Consider the following 11,846-nt stretch of genomic DNA (forward strand, 5'->3'; position numbering starts at 1 on the left):
GGAGGGGAGAAAGCAAATGCAGGGAGGCAAATGGAAGAGATCCAGCACAATACATGAAGAGACTCAAGAACTGAGCCCTCGAGAATGCCAGTTTTAAAGGTCAAACAGATGAGGACTGTGGTAGGAAGAAGTGTAAGATGGCCCCTAGGATTTCTACCCTTTGTTGTTGATGCCTTGTATGATCCAGCTCCTTGAGTGCAGCAGGACCTGTGACTTGCTTCTAGACAACAAGGTACGGCAATGTTGAAGGGATTTCCAGATGTAATTAAGATCCAATTCAATTTTTTTGAGTTAATGAAAAGGGAGATTTTCTTGGTGGGTTTTACTTAACCACGGCAAAAGGTCTTAAAAGGGGGATGAGGAGGGGACTAGGTTACCCTTGAGGTAAGAGACTCTCTTTGTGGTCTTGAAGTATGCAGCCATGCTGGAAAAGTCAATGTAGCAAGGAATTATGTGTGATCTCTAGGACCAAGAGTGGTCTTCAGCCAACAGCCTCCAAAGAGCCAGGCCCTCAGTCATTCATTCACAAGAAAATGATTTTGCCAATGACCTGGGTGAATTCAAAACCAGAATTACCTCCAGTTGAGCCTCCATGTAAAAATGCAGTCCAGCCATCCCCTTGATTACAGTCTTGTACGACCTTGATCGAAAGGCCCAGTTAGACTATGCCCTGACTCCTGACTCACAGAAACTGTTAGATATTGTATCTGTTTAATGCCACTAAATTTGTAGTAATTCCTTACATAACAAGAGAAAACTAATATAAGAAGAAACCAACAAAAAAGACTGAGAACAACAACCAGGGAACAGGAGAACCAAGAAAGTGTCATCCCAGAAACTAAATTAAAGAAAGTATTTCAAGAAGAGAGTTACAGTTGTGGCAAATGCTTCTGAGAGTTCAAGTCAGATGATAACAGAGAATTGATTATTAGAACTTAGTTGTAAGAAATTAACTGGCAGTTTTAACAGATAGATGAGGAAAAAAGCCTGATTAAAGTGGATCCAAGAGAGAATGGAGAAGAAAAAAAAAGTAAGCTGCTGACTATAAATTTTTCAGTAAGTTTTGCTATCATAGAGAAATGTAGCAACAGCTGTAGGAGAATGTGGAGTCGAGGGAGGGTTCCTTCACAATAAGAGATATTGTACTGTTTTTGAAAGCTCATTGCAATTACCAAATAGAAATGAGAAAAAAATGATATAGGAAAAAGAGGCAGAATTTGTTGAAGTTATGTACTTGCATAGGCAAGAGGGCATACAGGAGTTAGTGCAAAGGTGGAATTAGACCTGGACAGTTGAGAAATAACATTCAGAGAGAAGTCAGATTCCTTGAGTCCAGATACCAAAATGAAATAAAAAAAGTATAAGAATAGAAAAGTAAATAACAATCTCACTTATAAACATACACACACACACACACACACACACACACACACATATATATGTATATATTAAATTAAATAGCACATAGTAGAAAGCTAAATTCACCAATTTTTTTTTAGCATTTTAGGGGAGATGCAATTGACACATCATAAAATTCACCCCGAAGTGTAGTATTCAATGGGTTTTAATATAGTCACAAAATTTAGTATAGCAACAATCATTACAACTTCCAGAACATTTTTGTCACCCCAATAGGAAATCCCATATCCATTAGCCATAACTCCCAGTCCCTACTCCCAGCCCCTAGAAACCACTGATCTACTTTCTGTCTTCATGGATCTTCCTATTCTGGAAATTTAATATAAGTGAAATCATATGTGACCTTTTGTGCCTGGCTTCTTTCATTTAGAATAACATTTATGAGGTTCATCTCCATTGTAGCAAGCATCAGTCATTCATTTCTTTTTGTTGCTGGATGACATTCCATTGCAGGGATACACTACATTTTGTTTAGTCATTTATCAATCAATGAACATTTGGGTTGTTTTCACTTTGGGGCTACTATGAATAATGCTGCTATGAACATTAATGTACAAGTTTTTGTGTAGGAAATAATTTTAATTTTCTTGATAGACATCTAGGGGTAAAATTGTTGGATCATATGGAAACCCTATGTGAAATTTTTTGAAAAACTGCCAAACTCATATACAAGGAGGCTACACCATTTTATGTTCCTACTAGAAGTGAATGAGGATTCAAATTTCTCCACATTCTCATCAACATTTGTTACTGCCTGTCTTTTTTACTAGAGCCATCCTAATGAATGTGAAGTGATATCTCATTTTGGTTTTGATTTGCATTTCCCTCTTTAGGGAATGATTTTGAGCATCTTTCCCTGTGTTTATTGGCCCTTAGTATATCTTCTTTAGAGAAATGTCTATTCAAATTCCTTGCCCAGGGTTTTTAAATTGAATTATTTCTTTTTATTGTTGAGGTACAAGGGTTCTTCATGTATTCTTGATACTGGTACCTTATGAAGTATATTATTTGCAAATATTTTCATCCATTCTGTGGTTTGTCTTATCAGTTTCTTGATAATGTCCTTTGAAACTCAAAAGTTTTTAAATTTGATGCAGTCCAATTCTTTTTCTTCTGGTGCTTATGTGCTTTTGGTGTCATATCTAAGAAAACATTGCCTCATCCAAGTTCACAAGGATTTACTTTTATGATTTTTTTCCTAGAGTTTGAAGGTTTTTGCTCTAGTATTTAGGTTGTTGACCCATTTTTGAGTTAATATTTGTATATGTTGTAACTCAATTCCAATGTCGTTCTTTTACACATGGGTATCCAGTTGTCACATCAGCATTTATTGAAAAGACTATTCTTAATCAAGTTATTTTGGCACTCTTGTTAAAAATAAATTGACCTTAAATGCAAGGGTTTATTTCTGGACTCTATGTTCTATTCCCTTGATCTTATGTCTATCCTTATACCAGTGCCACAATGCCTTGATTACTGTAGCTTTCTAGTAACTTTTGAAATCAGAAATTTTAGAATCAGTTTATTTCTTCAAAAAAAAAAGAAAAAAGCAGATAGAATTTTGGTGGTGATTGTGTTGCTACAGATCAGTTTGGGGAGTATGTCTACCTTAAGATTAATTCCTCTGATCCACAAGCAAGAGATATCTTTCCATTTATTTAGCTATTACTCAATTTCTTTAAAAATGCTGTATCGAAATGATACTTTTTTGTTCCCTTTATTCTTAAACATATTATTATTCTTGATGTTACTATCAGTGGAACTGTTTTGCTAACTTCCTTTTTGAATGTTTATTGCTAGTATATAGAAATACAACTCATTTTTGTATATTAATCTTGTACTCTGCAACCTTGCTAAATGTGCTTATTAGCTCTGATAGTTTTGTGGATGTTTTATGATTTCTGAGTACAACATCATGCCATCGGTGCATACAGTTTTATCTCTTTTTTTCTGATCTGTGTGCCTTTTATTACTTTTTCTTGCTTAATTGTACTGACTAGAACCTCCAGTACAATATTGACTAGAAATGAACTATGTATTTTTTAAATTCATAATTCTATATGGCTGACTCCAAGAATTTAAAAGCTATTCAATATAATAATATCAATTAAAGTAGTATATTAAATGGGAAATTTCAAATGATTACCTCAATATATTTATATAAGAAACACTTATACCATGCTGGTATGTGCCAGATAGTTTTAAGCACTTTGTAAGTATTATCTCATTGAATTATCTTTACAATAATTCAATGATTTAGATGCTATAATTCCCCATATTACACATGAGGAAACCAAGCCAGAGTTAATTTATCCAATGTAACACTGCAGCTAAGTAGCAGAGCTAGAATTTAAACCCAGCCAGATTGGTCCAGAGTTGTAGCTCTTAACCATTCAACATGCTGACTCACATATATGTCATTATTAACCAAGTAGCCTAATGATATTAGAAAAGCATTCCTTTACATGTCATTAAAAAGACAAGGTTGTCAACTACTGCTACTTCTATTGAACATTTTAGTGTAAGTTCTAGTAAATGCAAGCCAATGAATTTTTTGGTACAATAATTGGAAAAACAGAGACCTAACTATCATTATTTGTTAAACATATGATCTGTCCACACAGAAAATTCAATAGCTTCTATATTCAGCCATTAGAATTTGAAAAGAATCTATAGATTCACGGGTAAAACAGCTACATACAAAATTTGGAGGCACATTCCTAAGCGCCAGTCACAATCCACTGGATAATATAACAGAGAAAATATTTCAATACTGTATGATATCTAGGAGTAAATCTAACAAAAGATACACAAGTGGAGAACCAAGTATTTGAGAAAATAAAGGAGACTAGTGTGACCATAGCATAGAGTTTACACAGGGGGGAATTCAGAAAAAAAGGGGTTTGGCCAGATTAAAGAGGCTTGATGTGTATTCTATAGAGAGTTTTTGAGCAAGGAAGTAGAAAAATTAATTTAATAGTTAGAGAAATTTAATCTGAGACTAACTCAATGGAATCCATTAGTCTAAGGAGTTCAGAAATGCAGTGGTAGGATTCAGTCGTAACTACCTCCTCGTGTAGAGATTTTTACAACCAGTCCATTTGCAGTAAAGGGCAATGTACTGCCTGCCACATACTCAAATAAAAGAAAAATCAATATTTTAGATTATTGTTTTTCTGTACAGTAAAAATGAAAAGCAGAAAGCAGTGCTGCTTGTCAGACTCTGTTTGGCCTTCATATTTTCAATATGAGGTCAAACGACGGAATCTTGAGTCATCCACTGGCCTGGTTGATGACCAGTTCTTCTATCTAATGACTAATTTTGGCATTAGAAAAAGGCTAAAAATATGCCTGTGATCATAGGCAGAATGCAGTTATTATTTTTTTTAAAAAAGACTTTGGGGTCAGTTTCACAAAATTATAATGAAACCATTGTCATAACAGGCAATTGCTGTAAGGGTTAAATCATAAATTAAGAATATTTTAACATCAAGTTCTGACGTTAGTATGGCACTGTATAGGGAGGTCTAAGTCCCCAACTGACCTATTTTTGTCAAACATAAATAAACATATTCAGGCCCTTATCTTTCCAACTTCTCTTTGGCATTTTCGTTTGCCAAATATTTACTGGGCACCTGCTATATATCAGGCACTGTGCTAAGTCCAGAGGATTCAGCAGAGAACAAAGTAAATGCAGCACCCGCCATCTCAAAGTTTACATTCCTGCTTGAAGTCTGCAGTATGGCAAACTTCTCCTAGGCTTCCAGGACACCACTCTGGAGTTTTTCCCCTGCCTTCCTCGTCACTCTGTCTCCTTCACTGGTTCCTTTTCTTTTGCTTTTTTTTTTTAAACATTGGTTGCCCCAATTCTCAGCCCTCTTCTCTTCTCTCTCAGTATTCTCCCAGAGAAGTTTTCCATTTATTCTCATTTTTAAATTTCATTTATATAGTAAAATTACACTTAGATCTAGATAGATATATAGATTACTATGTGCCAAGATCTGTTATAACCGCATTACAAATATTAACTCATTTAATCCTTGTAACAATCATTTGAGATGGATATTCTTATTTTACCTGTTTTCAGATGAGAGCACTGAGTAACAAATTAGTTAATAAAGTGGCAGAACTAGAGTTTAAATCAAGACAGACCATTACATAAACTAGTATGCTATGCATACTCCTGTATCTTCAACCTATCACCTATGTGTGGATGCCTCCCCAATGCGGATCATTAAATTGTAATTTTCTATATTCAGTCTCATATTTTCTAATAGCTGCTAGATATCAATAACTGAACTTTCTACACATAACTTAGAAACAATGTGCTTTCTAGTCTGAATGGTCATGTCTTCCCAAAATTCTTGTGTTGAAATCCTAACCCCAAGGTAATGGTATTCGAAAGTGAGGCCTTCTGCTCAAAACTGCTACAGATTTCCAGCTTCTGGTGTTAGTGCTGGCAAATGGCCCTTCTTGCCTTGATCCACAGGGATCAGAAAGGGTATGTCATTAAAGTTTTGTTAGCTAATACTGATTAATTAATAAAAAAAAAGTGAGGCCTTCTGGAAGGTGATTAAGTCATGAGAGTGAGTCCTCATTAATGGGATTTGTGCCCTTATAGAAGAGACCCCAGAGAGCTGCCTTGCCCTTCTACATAACTTTGGGAACCAATATTTTCCAAATGACCAGTGCATTTTGTTACAAAATCATGCTTAGGTAAATGCTTCATTCAAAACTCAATATAGACCAATGGATTTTAATGCATTATAGTAACAAATATGTTTTCAGATTCTACATTGCAACTAAGCATTATGAAACTGCCACTACTGTATTTTGATTTATTAGCAAAGAATATCAGATACTCTAAACTTGGAGTTCCTCAGCTATCACACAAACCCACTGCATGCAACCAACTGGGCCCCTTAGTGTCCCCCTCCATGGGACTTGGAGAGCAAAGGTAACCAGTGCAAACATGAAGCTCATACTGATTGCTGCACCATGAGTAATGACTCAGGAATTCTGTGTCTAATGCTAGCAACGTGAAACTGTAGAAAGCTAATTTCTTAGCTTATAAATGAGGTAAAATCTCAGACTGTTCACAGTTCTTGACAGATAATGAATGATGAGAAAATTGTTTAACTAAATGAAGTGGTTATGTGAGGCAATCCTGGGAAACAGACTAGAATGATTAGGATAGAGATGACCTAAGGAGTTCTATTATCTACAGGTGATAGGCAGCTACTGAAGGTGTTTTAGTACACAACAGCAAAAGTGTTACCTTAATAAAATTAATCAGAGTGACAGGCTAACTGCCAATGCAGAGCTAGACAGAGCATTTACAGTGAAGAAGGCATTGTGATAAGGCTTCTATTTAATCTCTGTTACAATTGAATAATGTAATTATAATAATTATTAACATTTATATATAGTACTTGTTATGTGAACAGTTAAATACATTAACTCACTAAACTAGTATACAATTTTATAAGGTAAATGCTATTACTGCCTATTTTCGTTCCTGTAGCTATAACAGAGTGCCACAGGCTGGCTGGCTTTAACATCAAATATTTATTGCTCACAGTTCTGGAGACAGAAGTCCAAGGTGAAGGCATCAGCCAACTCAGTGTCTAATGAGGACACCCTTATTCATTTGTAGACAGTCGTGTTCTCCTTGTATCCTCACATGGCCTAAAGAGTGAGCTTTAGTCTCTTTCTCTTATAAGGATACTAATCATATTATTGGGGCACCACTCTCATGACCTCATCTAAACCTAATTAACTCCCAAAGGCCCCACCTCTAATACAATCCCACTGGGGGTTAGGATTTTAAAATATGAAATTTGGGAAAACATATGCCTGTAGTCCACAATATCATCATTTTACAAGTAAAAAAACCAAGGAATCTAAAGATAAGTCTCTTGTTCAAGTTGACAACAAACCAAAAACAAGTAAATGAAAGAAGTAGGATTTGACTCTACGAAGTCTTTCTCCCAAAGACTATGTTCTCAACCATTATCCTATAATGCATTACTCTTGGGTAAGACATATATATTCATTATACCCATTTTATAGCTATGCAAAAAAAGTGTAGAAAAATTAGGTCACTTACCCTAAGTCATAAATCCAGTAAGTGTTAAAACTAGGACTATACTGCTAAATATAAAAAAGGAGAATATTATATAGTCAATTATATAAATTCAATTAGTATGCTTATTTTCATTCTTTTCAACTATTCCTTTCGTGGTCTGAGGTAAAGGGATTCCTTTGGAGATTGTTACATGAGCAGCGTGACTCAGACTCCATGGGACTTGCGGTCATAATCCTGATGACCGAAATAGGAAAATGAGGTAAGCAATGCCTTATAGGATGGAACCACTTAACTTCAAACCGTGAATGAGAACAACAGAAACCCAACTCAAAACCCAACGTCAGCAACAGCTGGAACCATGGCCTCACTTCTCTCTCTCTCTGCCATCTCTGCTTCTCTCTGTCCGTTGACATCCTTCTTACAGATTTGTTCATAAAGCTGAAACTATATCTATCATTATCCTAGACTCACATCTTACTAGCTTCACCACCAACAGGAGGAAAAAAAATCTTTCCCTGATTCCAGGTCAACAATACCCAGGAAAGGATGCTGTTTGGCTTGACTTGAATCATTCCCTCATTTTATGACCAATCCCTGTGTGCAGTAAGGTAATCCACTAGTATAATTCAGGTATCTTTTCTACCCCTGGATAGGGACAAGCCTGAGGAGTGTATAAAGAACAAGTCAGGAAACAATGATTGATAGTCCCTTCTACAACCACGATATTGTAATTGGAAAAAAGCTGTTCCCCCTGCCCCCCAAAAAAAGCTGAGAGAGAAGGGGGACAGTGATCTCAGGCAAACAGAAGGAATAGAGCTTCACAATATCTGACCAGAGACTCTTTCTAATTGGCTTTGGCATCCTTTACATTGGAAGCACATTTTGGAATTCAGCACATAATTCAGTTCAGTACAAGGCTGGGTTTCTCTGCTTTACTTATTGATATCTTGAGTTCCCTCACTGAGTAACTCAATCAGACAATAATTTCCTTAGGGATGAGGACGGAATTCATATATTTTCTAGGTATTTTTGTACACTTTGTAAATTCCCATTGAAAAAAGTCCAGCCAACTTTCCTTGCCATGCTATAAATGTAAAAATGTTTGGTTTATGGCAGTAAACTTCATAGTATTATGAAGACAAAACCGTATGGGGACCAACAGCTCACTGTTGAATCAAACAGGGCCAGCCTCAGCCAGAAAAAAAAAAAAAAAAAGATAGATGAGAGAGCAATAGTCTCCTACAAGCTGAGCCTGAGTCTTGGAGATGTATTATACTAACAGTGGACATTTAATTCAGCTACCCTGAGCTGTCAAGAATCATGGGCAAATGTGTGTTCCCATGATATAGAAATGATTTTCTGCATTGAGCTGAATTAAATATCCATTGAGTTCTGACTTTGTGATGGTACTTAATATATTCCAGAATTTTTTTTCTCACTCTGTCGCGAGACTCGAGTGCAGTGGTACGATCTCAACTCACTTCAACCTCTGCCTCCCAGGTTCAAGCAATTCTCCTGCCTCAGCCTCCCAAGTAACTGGGACTATAGGTGAGCATCACCACACCCAGCTAATTTTTGGTTTTTTAGTAGAGATGGGATTTCACCATGTTGGCCAGGATGGTTTCAATCTCTTGACCTCGTGATCCACCTGCCTCAGCCTCCCAAAGTGCTGGGATTACAGGCATGAACGGCCGCACCCAGCCTTCAGATTTTTTAGTATTTATGTTATATTCTTACCATGGCCATTTTTTAAACTTAAAATAATGTGTACTATTTTTTAACTACTTGGTTAGGTGTTTCTATATGTCTTAGCTAATTCAACAAAATTAAAGGTAGCATTTATACACACACACATACATATACATGCATACACACACACACATACACACACAATTAATGATTAAAGAAGATGAGGTCTAGAGAGATTAAGGGTTATACCTAAACTCATGATCCTTCTATGTTGTGAAGCCAGAGTTTCCAACCAGGTCTGTCTGACTTCCAAAACTGCCTTATGGCACTATTTGGCTAGAAAAATCATATCCTAATTGCATTTCTAACTATTGTATAGTTAATATTTCATTTGCAAGACACTGGTGCACATTCAGTCCAAGCAGAAATATTCACCTCCTAACATAGTGACACTTTCTCCTCCACACATCCAGCATGGAATTTCCAAACATTCAAAATCATCTTCACAGTAAGCCACTTGTTTAGAGAAGTCCCCATCTTGAACACTTTGAGCTGTCAAGAACCAGGTGCAAGTGTGTGTTCCCACGATATAGAAATGATTTTCTAAAATTATCTTCAGTAGCAAAATCATAACAAAAATTTTGGATGGTGAGGGGAGAAACTTTTTTTTTTTTTTTCATTTTGCTTCACTTTCTGAAAAGATTTTCCTCAAATGTTCTAAAAATCTCATTTGGGATAGAAATCAAACAGAACCAGACTCAGCCAGAAAAAAAAAAAAAAGACAGATGTGAGAGTCACAGTCTCCTGCAAGCTGGGCCTTGGAGATGTCAGCTATGTGTCAACACCTCTCCTCTGGTAGCAATGTCAGTACCATCACCAAGAAAGGCAAAAGAAAAAATCTTCACTCAGCAGCATGAGCCCAGAAGAGACAACCAAAGAGAATGGCAAAATAGTGTCAGTAAGCAGAATAACTGTGGGTAAAAAGGGAGTAGTGTGGTCTAAACACAAGGTTCTGCTTCTATTTCATTATAATGACTATGGAATCCTGTTAGATAAAACACATTTGTTAAAAAGGGAAGATGTGTTCCCTTTCTTAAGCTGAGTAAACATGGTCTACATTCAAGATCATATCACGGAGAGAAATTATTCTTCCTTCCCAGATTTTCTTCTGGGACCAAGGAGCCAAAGGAGTTTGAACAGTACATTTTTCAGTTTTTGTTTGTTTCTTTTCTGAAAGAAGTTAGACTGTATCAGCTGATGTCACTAACATACCTTGATACTCCTGAGGAAAAGGAGATAGAAACAAAAGTGAAGAACATAAACTTAAATTAGCATGCTCTTAACTTTACCAGCTGGCTGAAAGAGCATTTTTCCTAATGAATTGGAAACAATTCACAGCCTAACTGTAAATGGAAGGAAGGCCCTGGGATGGCTTAACAAAATGTACAAAAATTAATATATGCATAATGATTTTCTTATTTTTGCTTCTTACATATTTGTTTATCTGAATATTCAATTCTGAAGAATAACAGGTGGTCTGCCTTATGCTATGTATAAACATAGATAGATAGATAGATAGATAGAGAGATAGATGATAGATTAGACATAAAACCCTAAGAGTTTTAGGTTTTTTGGAGGGAGAGAACTTACTTATTTTAAATATGGTTTGGGGTTTGGGTATATGTGTGTGTGTATTTGTAAGCCATTTAAAAAAAAAATATATATATATATATATATATATATATATATATATATATATTCATGTACCCACACATTAGGAAATATAATGAAAAAAATCTGACAAAAATTCCAAGTAATAAATATAACAGAATTTGCAAAATGTATATGAAGACTTTTTTTAAGATTTATTTTTATTTGTATAAATATATGGGGTAAACATGTAATTTTGTTACATTGATGTACTGTACAGTGGTGAAGTCAGGGCTTTCAGCATATCCATCAGTGGAGTAGCATACATTTTACCCATTTCTGATCATCCACTCCACTCTCACCCCACCCAAGAGTGCCCAACATCTAACATTCCACACTCTACTTGCATGTGTACACATTATTTAGCTCCCACTTATAAGTGGGAACATGTAGTATTTATCTTTCTGTTGAAGACATTTTTTAAAACACTGAGAAAGGGAACCAAAGAAGACTTAGACAAGTGGAAAGGTATACCACGTTCTTGGATAAGAAGGCACAGTATAATAAAAATGCCAATTTTCTCTACCATAATTTATACAAGTAACATGATATTATTAAAATAACTATAGGATTTTTTTCAACTGAGCAAGCTACTCAAAGTTTTTATATAAATTGAACATACAAAACAGGAGAATTCTGAAAAAGAGGTATAAAGTGGAGGAACTAGACTTACTAGGTATTTAAAATATATAATAAAGCTATAATATTTAAAACAATCTGTACCTGCACTTTACTAAACACAGAAATCAATGGAACACTATGGAAGCCGAGAATTAGATGTAAATACCTAACAGTATTTAGTATATAATAAAATTGCATTAGAAATTGTGAGGAGAAAATGGATTTATAAATGATGTTGGGAAACTGGGCAGTCATCTAAAGAACAAGTTTATTCTATATACGTAGCACCTTTGCGCTTAATTAATTTTGATGGATTAAT

The 11,846-nt window shown here is 35.5% G+C and overlaps 1 protein-coding gene across 3 annotated transcripts in view; it reads right to left on the reverse strand.

The window, feature by feature from the left end:
• The window catches only part of OTOGL (otogelin like), a 346,243-nt gene that overhangs the window by 327,273 nt on the left and 7,124 nt on the right, over nt 1-11,846 (reverse strand). The gene's annotated exons all lie outside the window — the stretch shown is intronic.

The sequence above is a fragment of the Saimiri boliviensis genome, chromosome 7 (assembly GCF_048565385.1).
Source record: "Saimiri boliviensis isolate mSaiBol1 chromosome 7, mSaiBol1.pri, whole genome shotgun sequence".
Taxonomy (NCBI): domain Eukaryota; kingdom Metazoa; phylum Chordata; class Mammalia; order Primates; family Cebidae; genus Saimiri; species Saimiri boliviensis.